The sequence below is a fragment of the Malania oleifera genome, chromosome 3 (assembly GCF_029873635.1).
Source record: "Malania oleifera isolate guangnan ecotype guangnan chromosome 3, ASM2987363v1, whole genome shotgun sequence".
In the NCBI taxonomy this organism is placed as follows: domain Eukaryota; kingdom Viridiplantae; phylum Streptophyta; class Magnoliopsida; order Santalales; family Ximeniaceae; genus Malania; species Malania oleifera.
This window is the reverse complement of record NC_080419.1, coordinates 59701180-59721575: the sequence shown is the minus strand read 5'-3', so window position 1 is coordinate 59721575 and position 20396 is coordinate 59701180. Positions and strand designations below refer to the sequence as shown.

General features: G+C 38.2%; 1 protein-coding gene across 9 annotated transcripts in view; it reads right to left on the bottom strand.

The window, feature by feature from the left end:
* Window positions 1-20396, bottom strand: part of LOC131152027 (histone-lysine N-methyltransferase ATX2) — a 125964-nt gene that overhangs the window by 37267 nt on the left and 68301 nt on the right. For 3 of the 9 annotated variants that reach the window (XR_009135822.1, XM_058103606.1, XM_058103607.1), the window contains exon 25: window positions 1079-1515. The exons of 4 other annotated variants lie outside the window; for them this stretch is intronic. The gene's annotated coding sequence lies outside the window, so the exon portion shown is untranslated. Of the gene's footprint in view, window positions 1-1078; window positions 1516-20396 lie in introns of those variants that run through there. 2 more of the 9 variants (XR_009135816.1, XR_009135819.1) reach the window with 1 other exon arrangement.

Sequence of the window (20396 nt, the reverse complement as noted above, 5' to 3'; positions counted from 1 at the left end):
GTCCTGCAAAATTAGCTTCTATTTTGCAAAAGCTTCTTATGTGGAGTACTCTTTGAAAATGCTACCACTTGCTAAAGTAAAGAATTGTCAACATTTTGACCAAATTTCAAAAGGTGTCAGTTGGCCATTCTTGGGTACTCCCATGTTGTAAATCAAAATTAAATTGTCCTTCATCCAATACTTCTATTTTTTAAATTAAAATTACCTTATGTACAATTGTAACATTTGTAAACCATGTAGAATTAAAAATTTCACATAAAAAAATTTCAAACTGACAGAATATTACTGTCTTTAGGCCAATGTATTCAGAACATTGTCAAAGTTTGGCGATACAGTGATCTACCTAAAGCTTCAACATTGTAGTCAAAGAAATGTTAATACAACAACTACCTTACGAAGAAAATAGAAACAGTTCACTCATGGCACACACCATAAAATGATACAATTACAACAGAAATGCAACAATACTTTCTTCTTATTTTTAATCAAAATAAGTGCCTTCTAAAACCAGTGGCACCCAATCATGCTATTCGAATGGTACTTCAATAATTTGTTTCATTGGCAGAGATCAGATACAACATGAATTTGAAACGTTAGAAATAAATTATTTGAAAAGGATACATTGCAGGCACAGATTTTGCAATATATTTGAGGCCTTAATGGTTAAAAAAAAAAAAAAATTTAAAAAGCAAGAAAATTTGTGAGAAGCATCCAAAACCCAACTCCATCCAACCTCCCTCCCACTCCCCACCCCTCCTCCCACCCAAAAAAAAAGAGAGGCATGGAAAACAAACCAAGATATTCAACAAAAGAACAAATCATTACTCTTTCTCTCACTCCACATAAGATCAGGCCCAAAACATCAAGGCCTTCAATTGTAACAAGGGAAAAAATGTGGAAAGACTGAAACCAGTTTTGTTTTGTTTTGTTCTTTTTTTAACAAGAAAACATGTTTATCGAGAAATATGACGAACCTAATTTGTTTAATTGATCCACTCAATAAATAAAAGGAATAAACTGAAAATCAATTGGATATCAATGATGTGAATTAATCATGAAACAAGCATTTATATTAAGGTTTAAGCAGGAACATAATAGTTTTTCATTTATGGGATTCTAAGTTCTCGTACAAAGGTTTATGCAAGCACAGAACAATTTACACACCTAAACTAATGGCAAGTTGCAGAGAAAATACAAACAAGCCAAAGGCAAGATGAACTTTTTTTTTTTTTGAAAAAATAAGGAAGAATTAATTTACAGATTTTTGAAAGCACTCCAAATATTAGTCCCAGCGAGAGGAGGAACCACATTGAGCCAAAGAAGCTGAATAGCATGGGTTTTTTTATGTGGTTTATGACAAGAACTGAGAAGTACAAGATGAGATGAGGAAAATTGAAACTATACATCCTATCTGCCTTTGACAAAACGGCAGGCCACAGTAAGCAGATTGGGAGGGATTGATCCATCTTTATAGAGACGGATCTCACACTGGCATATAGTGATGCTGAGAAACTTCTGCACATGAAAAATGAAAAATAATCAGTAAAAGGAGAACGGGGAGAGTCTAAGAGTTTGAAAAGGTATAATGTATACAAATTGGAAGAACTAGAACTCAAAACAAGTCTGAAAGGCAGGAGGCAAAACATGTATGAAAGATAAGATGACAGAAAGATTTGACAGCAATACAGATGCCGCACAATATATGTGCTTGTCCTGCAAAATTAGCTTCTATTTTGCAAAAGCTTCTTATGTGGAGTAATCTTTGAAAATGCTACCACTTTCTAAAGTAAAGAATTGTCAACATTTTGACCAAATTTCAAAAGGCGTCAGTTGGCCATTCTTGGGTACTCCCATGTTGTAAATCAAAATTAAATTGTCCTTCATCCAATACTTCTATTTTTTAAATTAAAATTTGCAAATACCTTATGTATAATTGTAACATTTGTAAACCATGTAGAATTAAAAATTTCACATAAAAAAATTTCAAACTGACAGAATATTACTGTCTTTAGGCCAATGTATTCAGAACATTGTCAAAGTTTGGCGATACAGTGATCCACCGAAAGCTTCAACAACATTGTAGTCAAAGAAATGTTAATACAACAACTACCTTACGAAGAAAATAGAAACAGTTCACTCATGGCACACCATAAATGATACAATTACAACAGAAATGCAACAATTTTTATTTTTAATCAAAATAAGTACCTTCTAAAACCAATGGCACCCAATCATGCTATTCGAATGGTACTTCAATAATTTGTTTCATTGGCAGAGATCAGATGCAACATGAATTTGAAATGTTAGAAATAAATTATTTGAAAAGGATACATTGCAGGCACAGATTTTGCAATATATTTGAGGCCTTAATGGTTAAAAAGTACCTTCAGTTCTCATTTGTGGACACAGAATTTCAGCAAGAACACAACACATGTTTAATGACAAAAGCTAATCACTTGATTAACCAAATTACTCGAACTTCACAGTAAACATACGCTATTCTCAACCACCTATACTTGGTATAGCATATGAAAGCTTCTCAACATATTAGCATCAAAATTTCAACAAATTGCATCTGGGAATAAAAATATGAAATGCCAGGAATCTCTTTGACTGAGACAACAAGCCATCCAAATGAGATATCAGCGACAACTGCATCATTCCTACAATCACTTGAATGAAGCGGCAATTTGAAACCACAAAAGTTCACAATCATGAACAGAAAGTTTTGTTTATATTTTTACATAATTAATTTAATACTTTTAGATGTTCTGAACAATACAGATCTAGGCAAAGCACAAAATATCTGCTGCACAACCATGAACAAAATGCCTGTTACTGTCTAAACATATTATCGATATTTCCACCCCAGGCTTTGCTCAATCAGTCTCATATATATATATATACATATATTCAATGGTCCATAAAAATGGCTATTATCAAAAAATGGCTATTAAAGCTTCAGATCATATGAATATTCACTTAATATTTGCAGGAACAATTCATATGGTTGAGGGGCCCTTTCCTCCACTTGTTGGAAAGGCAATGCAAAGTCCTTCAGAATAGGGTTGGCGAAGCTTGACCTGATTCTGCTGCCATTAAACCTAACTCAAAGCTCCCAAACCCATTAAACCTTAGTACAGTTGATATATTGTTTTCATCACTACCATATTGTTGATACACATACATACACATCCATATAAATAGAACAAGTTGAGCTTAAGCCGGGCAATTGAAGCTTTCCCAAGCCCTAAACCAGAGTTCACCACTCCTAACATGACTAAATCCTGCTCATTACACATTCCCAGCTTCTATAACATATTGTTTTTCCTTCATTACAGAAAAAGCAGAGGGGAATAAAAGTGGGTACGGACTGTAATCAAACAACGCCACACCATCTCATGCAAGTTCAATGTGTCACACATGGGCAGCTATCTGAACGAGTTGGGGCCAAGGGTTTCCCTGCACTTTTTTTTTTTTTTTTTTTTCAAATTATGACTTGCATCCATGCCCACAATGGCCAGGAAATCAATAAGCACATTAGTCCTCTAAATGTGCTCAGATTGACCTTCTTTTCTTCCAGGATCAGATTGCCACAGTCCCATCTTATCCATCAGTTGCTGAGCATCAAAATCCTTCCCGCTAATATCCTCGATGGGGTGGGAAAAATCTCATTCCTGCATTGTTTACTGACCAGCTGCTCCTTGCCCAATCCATCCTCCTTAAAAATAGAAACACCTCCAAGCTTTCATGCAGAGATGGTGGCACAAGAGAAGTATACCCCCACAAATCAGATGATTCAAAAGCGTACTGAAACTGTTCACGAACCTCATCCAATAATAAAACACCATCAGAGACAAAATCTTAATAAACTCACTCTCATTTACTAAGGCATCACCCCATTTCCTTTTCTCCTCAACATGATTGCTTTTTCATTACCCATTTTACCCAATCCTTCCTTAATATAAAAGCAGCCTTAGGATTTCACATCAAAAACCTACACTCAGACATTAGAAGAAATTTGATGATCACCAAGACAGCTCCTATTATCTAGCCAAGAGCCTTATTGTCCAACAGCAATGCCCGTTGATAGATTCGAATTTAATACATAACTTGCCAACATTAAGGCCCACATTAATACATCCTGATTTATGCCCCGCCCTAGTAAACCCTGGCAACGCTGAGAGTCAAATTAACTACTAAAAAACTACTTTCCAAACACCCCATGGCAAGCCAACTACTCTTTCCTGCACCACTTGACCGATTAAAAAATTCTTTATTAAACCCACTTGACCCATCATTTTTCCAACAACTTCTCAGTTTTCCATCACATGAACCTTCCCACAACTTGTATCGTCATGTGGACAGCACTCAGCCTAACATGACAGCTTCGAACCAGCCATGGCCTCCGAAATCTTCTCACCAACAAAAAGGACCTCCGAATTCTTCTGGAGACCAACATGGGATTCACTTATTAACAAACGGCACTTTTTGAGCATTGGGCTCTTAAGAAGCTATGCTGGTCCACCTAGGAACTAACATCTACAAGTCCCATACTACCTAAGAACTGGTCCAGATCCAAAATTATTGCCAAAAAGCCTGGCCAACTCCACCCAGTCTTTATCAAATACCCAGAAACCAGCAGCCCTAGCTGCCCCTATCATGAGTGCCACAGGCCCCACACAAAGATGGTTGTCTGCAGACAATTCACAAACAAGCTGCTCTGCCTTTATCACAGCACCACATCATGCACAAACCTGTTCCTGCTCTGCCATCACTACTTGCTCCATAATTGAGCATTTTTCTGTAACCTTTTGCCAACAACCCCATTATGAGGAAGAAAGTCCCTCATCAATGCTCAAAGGTGTTGCATAAAGCCTCAACATCCATCCCATTTTGACCCGCCAGGTATAAGCACCAAGATAATCATTTTCCTTTCCAACTCAAGCCTACAATTTGAAAATTTTCTCCATCTTCGCTGGTCAGATAACCATCCAGTACATTAAGGTTTCAAATTGGACGCTTCGAAATTCCTTCCCCAACCTCCACATACCGAGAACAATCCAACCAAAACAACTTTGCTACAACTAAAGAAACCCTCACTCATCAATTACTAATTTTTTATATGCTAGGGCACGGAAGGAAAATCACCCTCTTTATTCAGTTCCAGGTTGAAAATTTTCCCTTTGATCTGAACTGATCATCTGTGATTCCCCCCCTCCCTTCTCTCCTTTCATGGCTTCCAGCAGCCATGGCAACAAGATACATTGACCTGAAAAGCTAGTACGGTTAGAGAGAAAGAGAGAGGTTTTGTGAGCCATCTCCTTGCTAAATAATAGAATTACAAAAGGTGAATACATTTTTTATGTACACAATTGACTTTCTTCTGTACCAATTGAGCCCAAAAAATGAAAAAGACCCCCACTTCCATTCCCAATCAAAGAAATTGACCTCCATAATGGCAGGCTGTCAGAAACTAATTCTGGCAAAAAAAAAAAAAAAACTCCCAATATACTTCCAAGCTCCCACCTAAATGAACCCCAATTCACAACTCAATGAGTGCAAAATTGACCAGCCAAAATCCTTCTCTCATATTGGCCAGTGCTTTAATCAAGGTTTGTGAATGAAACCTCCCCCTCCCCCTCCACCCCAAATCAATGGATTCAATGTGCTGCCGCTGCTTTATTCCTTTGAAGTCAAAAAATGCCAAATAGCTCATGGATGACTACATCCATAGTAGTTAGAGGCGCGAGGCGAGTCGAGGCGCAAAGGGTCTTTGAAGCAGAGGCGCGAGGCATGAGGCGAAGGCGCGCGCCTCATGAAGGTGAGGCGCACAATTATTAAAATGGTGTAAAATGTCTATTTGGGGTAATTGATATATGAACATATGATATCTAGTAATATTAGAAATTAAAATGCCAAAAAATTCAATTACAAAATTGAAAATTTAGCCCAAAAGCATCAACAATTCAACATAGTTCATCATCAAAAGAAAAGAGTACAAATCAAAAAATAGTAGCTAAATTTTAATAAAAAAAATAAACATTATGTATTAATTATAATTTATAAACTCACATTAATTAAACTAAATATTACAAATTAAAAAATAGTAGCTAAATTTCAGTAAAAAAAATAAATATTATGTATTAGTTATAATCTATAAACTTGCATTAATTAAACTAAATATTTAATTAGTAATTACATATAAAGAAGAAGAGGAAAAAAAGTAGCCAAATTTCAATAAAAAGAATAAATATTATGTATTAGTTATAATTTATAAATTTACATTAATTAAACTAAATATTACAAATTTAAAAAAAGTAGGTAAATTTCAGTAAAAAAAATAAATATTATGTATTAGTTATAATTTATAAGCTTAGATTAATTAAAGAAAATATTTAATTTATAAGCTTACATATAAAGAAGAAGAAAAAGAGAAGCAGCAGGCAGCACGCAACACTCAGCAGCACGCAGCACGCAGCAAGCAGGCAGCAGGAAGAAGAAGAAGCAGAAGAAGAAGAAGAAGAAGAAGAAGAACTCGCGAGGGCTCCTGCTGGTTGGAAACGAAGTCGTGAAGGGTCGTGCTTCTTCAAAATGTCGAAGACGAACTCACGATCCTGGTTCGAAGCTCGAAGACGAAGTAGCAAAGGCTTCCGGCTGGTTCGAAGGCTCGCAGACGAGCTCACGTTGCTGGTTCGAAGGATCGTGAAGGCTCCTGCTGGTTCGAATCTGCAAAACGAACTCAAGAAGGGCTTTGAAGGGCCGAGAGGGGCTAGGGGCTATGTTCGTTCGAGTCGAATGAGGGCTACGGGTCTGGCTGTGGCTATTTCTCTACTTTAAATGACTAAAAATTCACAAGGCGCGACTCACTGCGCCTGTCGCCCCAGTGCACCTCGTCTCGCCTAGCGTCACCTCGCCTCACCTGGTTTGAGGCGCTTTTAACTACTATGACTACATCCAGCTAACTGAGGTTCCCAATCTGTAAACTCTTCTTCAATCTAACATAGAGAAAGCCTATGATAGGATAACTATACAAGTTCAATGGTAGATTTTAAAGAAAAAGGGAGTGTGTAATAGGTATACTAATGTCATTAAGGATATGCATAATAGAGTAATGACAATAACAATCACAATAGGTGTACACCAAGGATGTGCTTTGAGTTGTTATCTTCTTGTATTAGTATGGATGAACTTACTAGGAGTATGCAAAATGTGGCTCCATGATACATGTTATTTGCAGATGATACTGCCTTAAAGATGAAACTACAAGTCATGTAGAACCAAACTTAGAATTATGGATAGAAGCTACAGAATCGATAGATTTTAGGATAAGTAGAAATAAGATTGGATATATGAAATGTAATTTTAGTCATGGTAGGAGCAATGTTTTAAAACGCTTAATTGAGGCCTCCAAGGCATGCCTAAAATGCCTTGAGGCTTAAACTAAAATACCAAATCCCAAAAAGGCTAACGCATTACACACTGAGGCTTACACATTTGCACAAAAGGCACGCCTTTTGCGCTTTTTACTTGAGGCTTGCACATTTTGGGTGTGTGATTCTCAAGTAAGATTTGGCTAGAAAATATTAACTCCATGTTTATATAAAAGGAAAGTCATTATATGAGTTCATTTCTAAAACTCTTGAACTTCAACCTTTCCAAAACAATTTAGTTTTATCCTAGATCTTGAAAAATAATTTGAACTCTGTAATGTTATAACTATCACTTGTCATGATTTAAGTAATGAATTTAAGTTAGCAATTTTTTTGAATGGCCAACAAGTAGTTTGCAAATTATGTTTGATTTTTTTTCCAATTATATTTGTGATTTTTTTTCTTTATTTTTAAAATATTTAATTTATTTACATACTTTTATCTAAAAATAAAATCTCAAAAGGCTTACGCCCCAAAGCCTTAAGGCTTATGCCTCACCTCTCAAGGGTTAGAGTGCCTCGCCTTGCACCTTCGCCTTTTAAAATATTGGGTAGGAGTAATACTAGCGAAAAGATTAAAATTGATGGCCAAGAAATTAATAGCACTACTAGATTTAAATACCATGGATCTATTAAGTGTACTTAAGGAGAAATGAAAGATGTTATACATAGAGCTAAAACAAGGTGGTAAACTGGAGAAGTGCTTCAGGTGTGTTATATGATCTTAGAATAAATTTAAAATTAAAAGGGAAGATTTATAGGATAGCTATAGGACCAGCTACGCTATATGGATTAAAATTTTGGGCAACTAAGAAACATTATATCCAAAAAAAAGAAAAGGGAAAAGTTGTTAAAATGATAATGCTAAGGTGGAACAGTGATATAATGTTAGAAGAAAACTTAATGAATGAACATATTTGCGGTAAGTTCGGCACAGCACTTGTAGAATATATGACAAGTGAGGAGTAGTCCAAATGGTTTTGGCGTCTCCACGGAGGTAAAAGAGCGCACCCATGAGGAGTGAGCTAATTATTGTTAGTGGCCGTTGAAGGGATAGGGTAGACCTAAAATGATTTGGAATGAAACAGTAAGGATTTAATAGCCCTTAAATTGTCAAAGGAAATTGCCCCCATGTAAATTAGCCGAAAAGGATGCATGTAGCCAACCCCAACTAGAGGGGCTTAAGACTTGGTTTGTTGTTTCATTGTTATCCTGAGATAGCATTCTTAAGTGGTCACTGTCTCTAGTGAGTTGCAAGTGATCTTTAGAGTTGTTCTTCTTGTATTGTGACTTTGTTTGCAAGGCAAGATATCTTGTAACCTTGTGACCAGTCATCCTTAGCATATAGGACAATTTCAAGTTGATGATGCATCCCTTGAGCTATTCTTCAAGAATGGACGTATGTCAATTATGGGCCAAACCATGATTAAGTGTTTGTTAGTTTCCCCTACTCATTTAATTTCCTTATTACATGCAATTGTGTGAGATCTGTTAAATTATCTATTGCACACCAAATTCCCCTCCCCTTATTTTTCTAGGGTCGCTTTACTCCAACAAGAACCAATTTCATGATTTATTGAAGGGGATTCCTCCAGAATCGTTTTATTCAAAAACCCTAGCCAATGAACCTTCAAAGAGTTTATTAGACAAATTTGTTTCTTACTAAAACGGATTAGAAGATCTCACCATCACCTTGGCTTCCAACCTAGTATTCAAGTCCCCATCTATCTATGTCAATCACAAATTGTACGTCCAAGGAATACATAATTAATTTAAGTGAGCAACATTAGTGAGTGAGGAATGATCTGCACCCAAAAAAAAAAAGCATGAAAGCTATCAAAGCCCTCTCTTTCTCCTAGAGAGAGAGAGAGAGAGAGAGAGAGAGACAGCAAAGTCTCAGAGGTGGTTCTTAGTGCATTCTGAGTTCTGACTAGTTTACTACTCATTTAATGATAGGTATTTTTACCCCATGTGGACTTTATAATATGACAAAACTGAGACAGCAGGCTTTCTAGATATCAATATCAGTATATCACCAACTGGGTTGGACAGACAAGTGATCTGATCAATAGAATATTTCAACAGAAATCCAGTTTCCTAATTTAGAATTTTTTCCAAGATCTGCAATCAGATGTGTGAATGGTTATTTAGTCATTTACTATTATTATTATGTGTTGGAGTTTAGTTAGCAGTAAGTGTGAGCTAGTAAGGGTATAATGGTCATTCTCATCGTACTTGACATATATTATAAATAGAGGGAGAGACATATCATTGTGTTTAGGTCTTCCATCTCACCCAATTATTCAACATGGTATGAGAGCAAGATTCTGAGACCTAAACCTTAACTGTCACAGCCACCATCAAATTGAAGCCCAAAACTCTAAATCTGCTGCATGTCTACTATTGTAGAAGAACTTCCAGCAACACTAATTCACTATAGCCCTAAAAAATAAGGCCAGCAGCTGCCAGAAGCCAGAGATGTCACAGGAAAATTCCTAGGCAACACTGCCAGCTCAGGAACACAAGATCTACAATAAATTTTGCAAAAACAACACCATAATCACCCAGAGACACTGCTGATCTGCCCCCTACTGAAATCTCATCTCCAGCACTTTTCCCTATGCGCCCTCACGCGTCGGTCAAAGGCTGCCAGGGCAGACCTCACGTTCCAGCACGTGAAGCAAATTTCAGGCATGTTTCTGACCTGAATTCCTCTAGCAGGGCTCAAATCCCTCTATAGATATATTATTGAAGTTTTTTGTGATGTTTGGTGCTTCTCGAAATTGTTTGTCAATGTTTATTGAGTTTAGTGAGCCTGAAAGTGATATTTACTGTGTTTTCTGATTGGTGAGCTGTGGGTTTGTGGTTTGCATCAGTTGTCGAAGGTCATTAATGTTGGGATTGAGTTGGTGAATTTGAAAAACATGGTGCCCGCTGTGTGTTTTTGATGTGCTGCTCTATCGAGGTTGCATTTGTTTTGGGATGGTGTTCCCAAAATGGAGTTACAGAGAGAAAAAATGGACATATTCTTGAAGTCACTCGTACCCTTTTGTATCAAATAAATGTCCCCAAAGTTTTTTGGAGTGATGTTGTTCTCACTGCTTGCTCTCTCATCAACAAAATGACATCTTCTGTCCTTGATGGTAAAATCCCATATTTAATTATCTTCCCTGAGGCTCCTTTGTTCTCCCTTCCTCCTCGTATATTTGGTTGTGTGCTTCATTCATCAATTAAATCCACGAAGGGAAAAATTGGATCCTCATGCTATCAAATGTATTTTTCTAGGTTATTCCTATACTCAAAAAGGATATCGATGTTACAGTCCCACTTTACATCAATTCTTTGTCTCTACTGATGTCACCTTTTTTGAGACTACACTGTACTATTTTGATTTCTTGAGTTCTATCAACCTTGATGAGTCTTTTCCTCTACCTAGCCTTCCGGATCCTAACTTATTTCCTTTTTCTAGTTCTCTTGCATCTTCATCCAATTTGAGTCCCTCCCATCTCTTGGATTGTCCTAATTTGCAAGTGTACACACGACGACTTAAGGTAGGAGAGCCTCCAACATCCACTTCTATTCCTCTAGTTTCCTCGTTAGATGATGAGATGATCCTCTTCCTAGAGTGGTTGATCCACCTATTACTGTTCGAAAAGGTAAATCACTTGTACCCAACGTCCAATCTCCAATTTTGTTTCTTATGATTTCTTGTCACCCTCATACTACTATTTTGATAGTACCCTATCTTCTATTGCTCTCCCCAAGTCTAATTCTGAAGTCCTGTCCCATTCTGAGTGGAGGAATGCAATAATAGAAGAGATGCATGCTTTATAGGATAATAATACTTGATACATGGTATGTCTTCCTCCTGATAAGTCTATGGTTGGTTGTCATTGGGTGTATACTGTGAAGGTTAATCCAGATGGTTGCCTGCCATAAAAGCCCACCTTGTTGCTAAGGGATATACTCAGGCATATGGCCTGAACTACTTAGAAACTTTCTCATTTGTAGCCAAGCTTGCCTCGATACGGTTGTTCATCTCCTCAGCCACCACCTATCGTTGGCCTCTACACCAATTAGATGTGAATAATGGTTTTCTACATAGTGATCTACAGGAGAAGGTCAATATGAAGCAACCACCTAGATTTGTTCCTCAGGAGGAGTCAGACTTGGTGTGTTGACTCAAAAAGTCACTATATGGTTTAAAACAGTCACAGAGGGCATCATTTTGGTCGCTTCAGTGTTGTAGTACTTGAATTGGCCTTCAACGGTGTGCAATAGATCACTCTATATTTTATCATCATACTCCATTCAGAAGGATTCTACTTATTGTGTATATGGATGATATTGTGATTACTAGAGATTATGATCAAGGCATTCAGAGCTTAAAGCACTTCTTGCAGACTAAGTGATGGGGATCAACATGCACATCGAGTATCTTTCGTGGATATTATGACACGTGAACGACCACCCGACGTCCACCATTGATGAGAACTTTATTTGCAGCAATTGAAGCTTCTCTTAGAAACTAGCTTGCAAAAGAGGATGATAGCTTGCAAGTCAAAGAGGCTCGGGTTTTCAAGAAGCATCTATTTCATTTTAAGTTCCTAGACTCCACTATCATAGTTATTCTAGTTCCTAGGCACCTATTTCCTATGACAAACTATTTCCTAGGAACCTTATTACCTATGTTTTAAATGTTTTATTTTACTTTTGTATTTTCATTAATCTTTTAAGATGCCATGTGCAAGTCATGTGCATGTAAGGCTATAATTATGCCATCACTTGTATTGTAAAAAGCATCTTGCATTATCAATTAGAAAAAGAAGCTTTTTCTTGAACTTGTGAATCTTGTTCCTCTCCTAGTGAGTGAGTAGTGTGACACTACGTTCCGTCTCCCCGGAGATTGGGTGGTGAGAGGCCACAACAACATCAACGTCATCATCAGCACTACACACCCACACCTCTTTCATAGCTCACAACCACAACCACCTCAAGCTTCATTCTTGTCTCAATATTCCTAAAGATCAACAAGCTTGTTCGTGGTGTGATCAAGTGCTCGTGTGTCTTGGTGTTTAACATTCTGAACCTTTTGGTAAGCTCGTTTCAATTCCTTGTTTGTGACCATCTAAAACAGCCCTTAAAAGTACACCTTGTAAACCTTGAAACTCTACCTGAAGCCTTGATTGAAAAACCTTGTTCATTCTCTTTGAATCTTCCAAGATTTTCAACATGAACATGTCTGCTAGTACCATGCTTAGGGATATTTAATTTGTACACTAGGACTTGTGATCTAAGACTTCTAATATAACAACTTTTAAAGTGAACTTGATTACTTCAATGAAATGATCAACTAAGGGCTTTGAACCAAATCATATATGTTTTCAAAATCTCAACAACTTGTAATCATTGGAATATGTTTGTGATGCTCATGCTTGGTAAATTCAATTCTTCTCATAGATTGTGATATTGCATGTGTGCTACAAAGAGGGTCAACCGTAAGACTAGGGCTACTTAGAACCATCCTACATCATATTGGTATCAAAGCCTAGGTTAGGTTCACATTTGACCCTGCTTTGTGTGACCAAACACCATTCCAGAGGGCTGCCCTAGTACTGGCCAAATCCTTCCCCAACCCCTAGGATGTATACTCAAGCTAGGAATCCTTACCGAGGTCGTAGGACTGATGTTGAGAGAGATGCCTCGATAGATGAGCTTCAAGATCAAGTCCGTGACTTGAATCAAGAGCTAGTTGAGACCCGCCAAAGACTAGAATACTAGATAGGTTGGAAGTCCAACTAGTCCATAACCCATCCCAAGAAAATTTAGAGTTGCCCATTGAGCGAGGCAATGATGATGAATAGCCTAGAGAGCCACCTATGCCTCCTAGAGAAAGACCTCTTCTTCCTCCACAAAGGCGAGTGAATCGCCAAGATGACTTTGTTACATTGGGGTGATGAGGACGATAACATTGATGACTTTCAAAGTAGGAGACCTTACCGTAGGGACCATCGTGATCCTTACAAGGATGTGATGAGGCAAGTGAAGATAGAGGCCCTCACCTATGATGGACAGATGGACCCTAAAGTCTTCCAAGATTGGTTGACTGAGATGGATTCCTATTTTGACTAGTATAGGATGACTGACCCTCATCGGGTTAAGTTTGCAAAAAAGAGGTTGACGGGCAAGCCAAGCTCCATTGGTTGAATGTCGAGGGGCAAGAGGCGAGGTTAGATCATAGGCCCATTGAGCATTGGGACCTAATGAAGGATAGTTTGAGGGAGAAGTATGCACCCCTTAGCTATAGAGAGCGCCTTAAGCATTAGCTCTACAATTTGCGTCAGGGTAGCATGACCGTGTCAGAATACATGAGTCAATTCGATGAGTTGTATATAAGATGTAGCGTCTATGAGACTATTAGTCAACAGATCTCCCGATTTCGCATAGGATTACAGTCTAAACTGAGGAGAGAATTGTTTCCCCATCACATTGAGTCCCTAGAACAGGCCTATGATTTAGCTCATGACTTTAAGCAAATGAATAAAGGGCCCATGGGAAAATGGTTTGGTGCCCCTTCAAATGAGTAATACTCTCGAAAGGTACACAGTTATGACAAGTCCCGACCAGCGCAATCAAGTCAAGTCACCTTCCGAGGGAGCAATCCCACAGTCCAACAGCCTATGGACAAAGGAAAAGCACCCATGACTGAATCCTCTCGCCAAAGTTCTGGCAATGCAGTGTGTTTCAGATGCCATAAACAAGGACACTTTACCAAACAATGTCCCACCAGGAACTTGGCACTTGATAGGGAAGATGGTGAGGACGAGCCTGAGGAGGATCAAGTATATGTCCCTGAAGTTGTACCTAGTAAGGATGAGTTGTCAAGTGAGCCACATGAGAGTGTCCAGTTGAGTGTGATGAGACGCATTATAATCATTCCCAAGGATCAAGAGGACTGGCGTCGCACTTCTATTTTCCATACTTACATCAAGTGTGGGAATAAAAGTTGCAAGATGATCATAGATGGTGGTACTTGTAAGAATGTTGTGTCTAAATCCGTAATTGAGAAGTTGGGATTGAAAATTGAGTCACACCCACAATCATATAAGGTAGCTTGGGTTGATGCCACCACCATGCCCTTAAGCCATAGATGCCTAGTCCCCATTAAGATTGGTGATTATGAGGACGAGATTTGTTGTGATGTCCTTCCCATAGACATTGCCCATATTTTGTTAGCACGACCTTGGTTGTATGATTTGGATGTCTCACATAATGAGCGTGCCAACACTTATTCCTTTAGGTGTAATGGCAAGAGAATTGTTTTGAGTCCACTAGAGTCGAAAGGTGAGAAAAAGAAGGAAAAGACAAAAAGTAGTGGAAAATCATTAAATATCATAAGTAAAAAGCAGTTTGAGCAAGAGAGTCGAGATACACAAGTAGTGTATGTGGTTGTTACTAGGGAGACTGAGGTGCCCCTTCCTGAGCATGAAACACCGGTGGAAGTATCACCCATACTTTTTGAGTTTGAGGATGTCATCTCTGAGCCACTTAGTGAGTTACCTCCCATGAGAGACATTCAACATGCCATTGACCTTGATCCTGGTTCATCTCAGCCTAATTTACGACATTATCGAATGAGCTCGAGAGAACATGAGGAATTGATGAAACAAGTGAATGAACTGAGAGAAAAAAGCTTTATTCAGGAGAGCGTGAGTCCATGTGCCTGCCCTGCTCGCCTTAGTCTCAAGAAGGATGGAACTTGGAGAATGTGCATCGATAGTAGAGCAATCAACAAGATCACTGTCAAGTATAGGTTTCCCATACCAAGACTAGATGATATGCTTGATCAGATGGTAGGATCCAAGATTTTTTCAAAGATAGACCTTAAAAGTGGATACCATCAGATTAGGATCAGACCGGGAGATGAGTGGAAAACTGCCTTCAAGAAGAATGATGGGTTATATGAGTGGTTAGTCAAGAAGAAGGATGGGTTATAAGAGTGGTTAGTCATGCCATTTGGGCTAGCTAACGCACCAAGCACTTTCATGAGAGTTATGACTCAGGTATTACGGCTTTTCATGGGACACTTCCTTGTAGTCTACTTTGATGATATATTGATCTATAGCCAGAGCATACATGATGCGAGGAGTTTTCATGGGTTTAGCCACATTCTATAGGAGGTTCATCAGGAACTTTAGCACCACCATGGCCCCCATTACAAACTGCCTCAAGAAAGGAGAATTTACACGGTCAAAATCTGCGAAAAAAGCCTTTTTGGATATAAAAGATTTGATGACTAAAGCACCATTGCTACACCTACTAGATTTTCAAAAATTATTTGAGGTTGCATGTGACACCTCAGGTGTAGGCATTGGGGTTGGGGAAGTACTTAGTCAGGAGGGGCACCCCATAGCCTTCTTTAGTGAGAAGTTGAATGAGGCAAAACAGCGGTATTCTACCTATGATAGGGAATTTTATGTTGTAATACAGTCACTGCGACACTGGAGAGACTACCTCCTTCCTCAGAAGTTTGTCTTGTACTCAAACTACCAGGCCCTTAGGTATTTACATAATCAGAAGAAGCTAGGGCATAGACATACGAAATGGGTCGAGTACATACAGAAGTAGATCTTTGTACTCAAACACCGAGCTGGTGTTAAGAACAAGGCTGCTGATGCTTTGAGCCAAGTTGTAGCCACCATACAAACTCCTCGGGTGAAAGTTGTTGGCTTCGATAGCATCAAGCAACAGTACTCTCAGTGTAAACACTTTTGTGATATCTTTTCTAATTTTCTGCAGGAAGTTCCTAGCTCTCACCCAGACTTTGTGATTCATGATGAATTTCTTTTTAAAGGGGCTAGACTGTGTTCCCATCCACATCTCTACGTGACCAGCTGATTTGGGAATTACATGCTAGAGGTGTTGCGAGTCACTTCGATAGAGATAAGACCATAGCTATGACTGAGGATAGGTTCTACTGGCCTAGTCTGAAGAGAGATGTTGCTAGGATTGTTTCACAATGTCGTACTTGTCAAACAGCGAAGGGTAGGAAACAGAACTCCGGATTGTATACCCTTTTGTCCGTGCCACACATTCCATGGCAGGATATCATTATGGAGTTTGTGTTAGGTCTGCCCAAGACTGCCAAGGGAAATGATTCGGTGTTTGTTGTTGTGGACATATTTCAAAAATGCCACATTTTATTCCATGCAATAAAACACATGATGCCTACAGGATTGCCACTATATTTTTCAAGGAAGTAGTGAGACTTCATGGTCTTCCCAAAACCATTGTTTCTTATAGGGATGTGAAGTTTGTGAGCTACTTTTGGAAAACCTTATGGGCATTACTAGGTACCAAGCTCAAATTTTCTAAAGCATATCACCCACAGATTGATGGGCAGACTAAAGTGGTAAATAGGAGCCTTGGGGACCTATTGAGATGTTTGGTAGGTGAGAACATCATAGCTTGGGATTTATGCCTTCCTATGGCCAAGTTTGCATTCAATAGTTCAGTGAATAGGACCACAGGACTTAGACCGTTTCAGGTTGTTACAGGATATAATCCTAGGAAGCCTGTAGATCTCATTCCATTACCACATGAGTCTAGAGTGAGTGAGCAGGTTGATGCATTTGCAAAGCACATATTTACACTCTTAGATAAGAATGAAAATTAATTTAAGCAATGAGCATTATAAATCTATTGCTGATGTACATTGCAGGTTGCAAGAATTTTTAGAAGGTGATATGGTTATGGTTCGAATTTGCCCCGAACAGATTCCTTTAGGAAAGGTATGAAAGCTTCGTGCCAAAAAGATGAGACTATTCAAAGTTCTCAAGAAAATAAGTTCTAATGCTTACACGTTAGATATTCCTGATCATTCTGGTATAAGCAATGTATTTAATGTTGAAGATCTAACGCCTTTTCTGGAAGCTAATTCTTTTGCAGAACCTAGCCCTACTAACCCTGCAGATGAACCTACTCCATTCAAAACTCCAGTTGCACCAGAAAGGCCAAATTTACCTTTGCCACCACCATTAGTCCCACCAAAGAAACTTGAGCAAATTGAAGACATTCTAGATGCTAAAACAACAAACACACGAGCTACAACGTACCAAAAGTTTCGGTCAAGGAGAGATGATGGGGATCAACATGCACCTCGAGTATCTTTCGCGAATATTGTGACACGTGGATGACCACCCGATGTCCACCATTGATGTGAACTTTATTTGCAGCAATTGAAGCTTCTTTTAGAAGCTAGCTTGGAAAGAGGATGATAGCTTGCAAGTCAAAGAGTCTTGGGTTTTCAAGAAGCATTCATTTCATTTTAGGTTCCTAGACTCCACTATCATAATCATTATAGTTCCTAGGCCCCTATTTCCTATGACAAACTATTTCCTAGGAACCTCATTACATATGTTTTAAATGTTTTTTTTACTTCTGTAGTTTCTTTAATCTTTTAAGAAGTCATGTGGAAGTCATGTGCATGTAAGGCTATAAACATGCCATCACTTGTATTGTAAAAGGCATCTTGCATTATCAATTAAAAAAAGAAGCTTTTGCTTGAACTTGTGAATCTTGTTCCTCTCCTTGTGAGTAAGTAGTGTGACACTACGTTCCGTCTCCCCGAAGATTGGGTGATGAGAGACCACGACAACATCAACGTCAGCATCAACACTACACACCCACACCTCTTTCATAGCTCATAGCCACAACCACCTCAAGCTTCATTCTTGTCTCAATATTCCTAAGGATCAACAAGCTTGTTCGTGGTGTGATCAAGTACTCGTGCGTCTTGGTGTTTGACATTCTAAACCTTTTGGTAAGCTTGTTTCAATTCCTTATTTGTGACCATCTAAAACAACCCCTAAAAGTACCCTGTAAGCCTTGAAACTCTATCCGAAGCTTTGATTGTAAAACCTTGTTCGTTCTCTTTGAATCTTCCTAAATTTTCAACATGAACATGCTTGCTAGTGCCATGCTTAGGGATATTTGATTTGTATGCTAGGACTTGTGATCTAAGACTTCCAATATAACATCTTTTAAAGTGAACTTGATTACTTCAATGAAATGATCAACTAAGGGCTTTGAACAATATCATATATGTTTTCAAAATCTCAACAACTAGTGATCATTAGAATATGTTTGTGATGTTCATGCTTGGTTAATTCAATTCTTCTCATAGATTGTGATATTGTGTGTGTGCTACAAAGAGGGTCAACCGTAGGACTAGGGCTACTTAGAACCGTCCTACATCACTAAATTTCATACAAAGGATTTGGGACCATTGAAGCACTTCTTAGGTATCGAAGTATTGAGATCTCGTACTGGAACCGTCTTATCACAAAGGAAGTACGTTCTTGATCTTTTTTAGATGAGACTCGATTATTGGGATCCAAACTCATTGATACACCTATAGATCCTAACAGCAAGCTAGCACCAGATATGGGTGATTTTTTGCCCAACCTAGGACGATACTGGAGACTTGTTGGAAAGTTGAATTATCTCACAATCACTCAACCGAATATATCTTTCGCAACAACTTGTGAATCAGTTTCTTGATTCTCCCAGAAAAAGTCACTAGGATGCAGTAATTTGCATCTTCAAATATCTCAAAGGTGCACCTGAGTGAGGTTGCTTATATGAGGATCGAGGTCACACTAATATTCATTGATATACTAATGCAGATTGGGCTGGAACATCTTCTAATAGTAGATCCACAACTAGGAATTTTATCTTTGTCAATGGTAATTTGATGTCTTGAAAAAGTAAGAAGCAAATGGTGGTGGTCAGGTCAAGTGTTGAGTCAGAGTATAGGGCTATGGCGCACACTACATATGAACTTGTTTGGTTGAAGAACACGTTGAAAGAACTAGGTTTTCCACAATCTCAACCAATGGAGTTGATGTGTGATAATTGAGTTGCTATTCATATTAGATCCAACCCAGACTTCCATGAGTGAACAAAGCACATTTAAGTTGATTGCCACTTCATTCGGAAGAAACTTGTACAAAAGCTCATTACAACCACTCAAGTGAAATCCGAGTTTCAGCTTGCTGATTTGTTCATTGAAGCCTTGGGAGGTGCTCATTTGTAACAAGTTAGGAGCATATGATATATATGCTCCAGCTTGAGGGGGAGTGTTAATGGTCATTTAGTCATTTAGTCATTATGTGTTAGAGCTATGTGTTAAGAGTTTTGTTAGTAATAAGCGTGGGTTAGTAAGGGTAATAAGGTCATTCCCATTGTACTAGACAAATATTATAAATAAAGGGAGAGACCTATCATTGGGTTTAAGTCTTCCATTTCACCCAATTATTCAACGAGATATATGATTGAAAAATTCCAACATCGTGAAGATGATATTGAGATCATCAACTATTTAACTGACGATACATGTATCACACAAAAAATTTGATTTCAATAACAAAACAACCATTCTTTTAGGTGTGATTATTTGAGTATGTGAAGTATCCAACCTGAAACTCCAGAAATTGAATTGCATTCTCAAGTTTCATATCTCATCAATTTTAGGAAAATGGTTCTTATTTCTCCAACACGATCTGATGTTAGTAGGCCTTCTCCAGCTGGTACAATACTTTTTTTCCTTTAATTGATGGAAGTTCTAGCATTCTTATCCAAAAGTACAGAGAGATACTCCTCCCAGAACCTGTCAAAATTGCTAAGTAATTTTCATGTGCCAATGGCTAGATTCCATTTTCTAGGACTTGATTCTTCGCCATGGTTCAAATCAAATAAAAGCACAGCAGACGATGAGATTTGGTTGTCGTTGATAGTGTGGAGAAACAATAACAAGAAATCTGATGATGTTGACCAACTTTGTGCCAAAAGAGAAAAGCAAGATCTAATAAAATGACATAGAATGCAAGGAAGAAAGAGTTTCAATAAGATATCAAAGAGTCCAAGTGGGTGTTGAAGGTTTTGAAGGAGTTTTGGCTTGCAA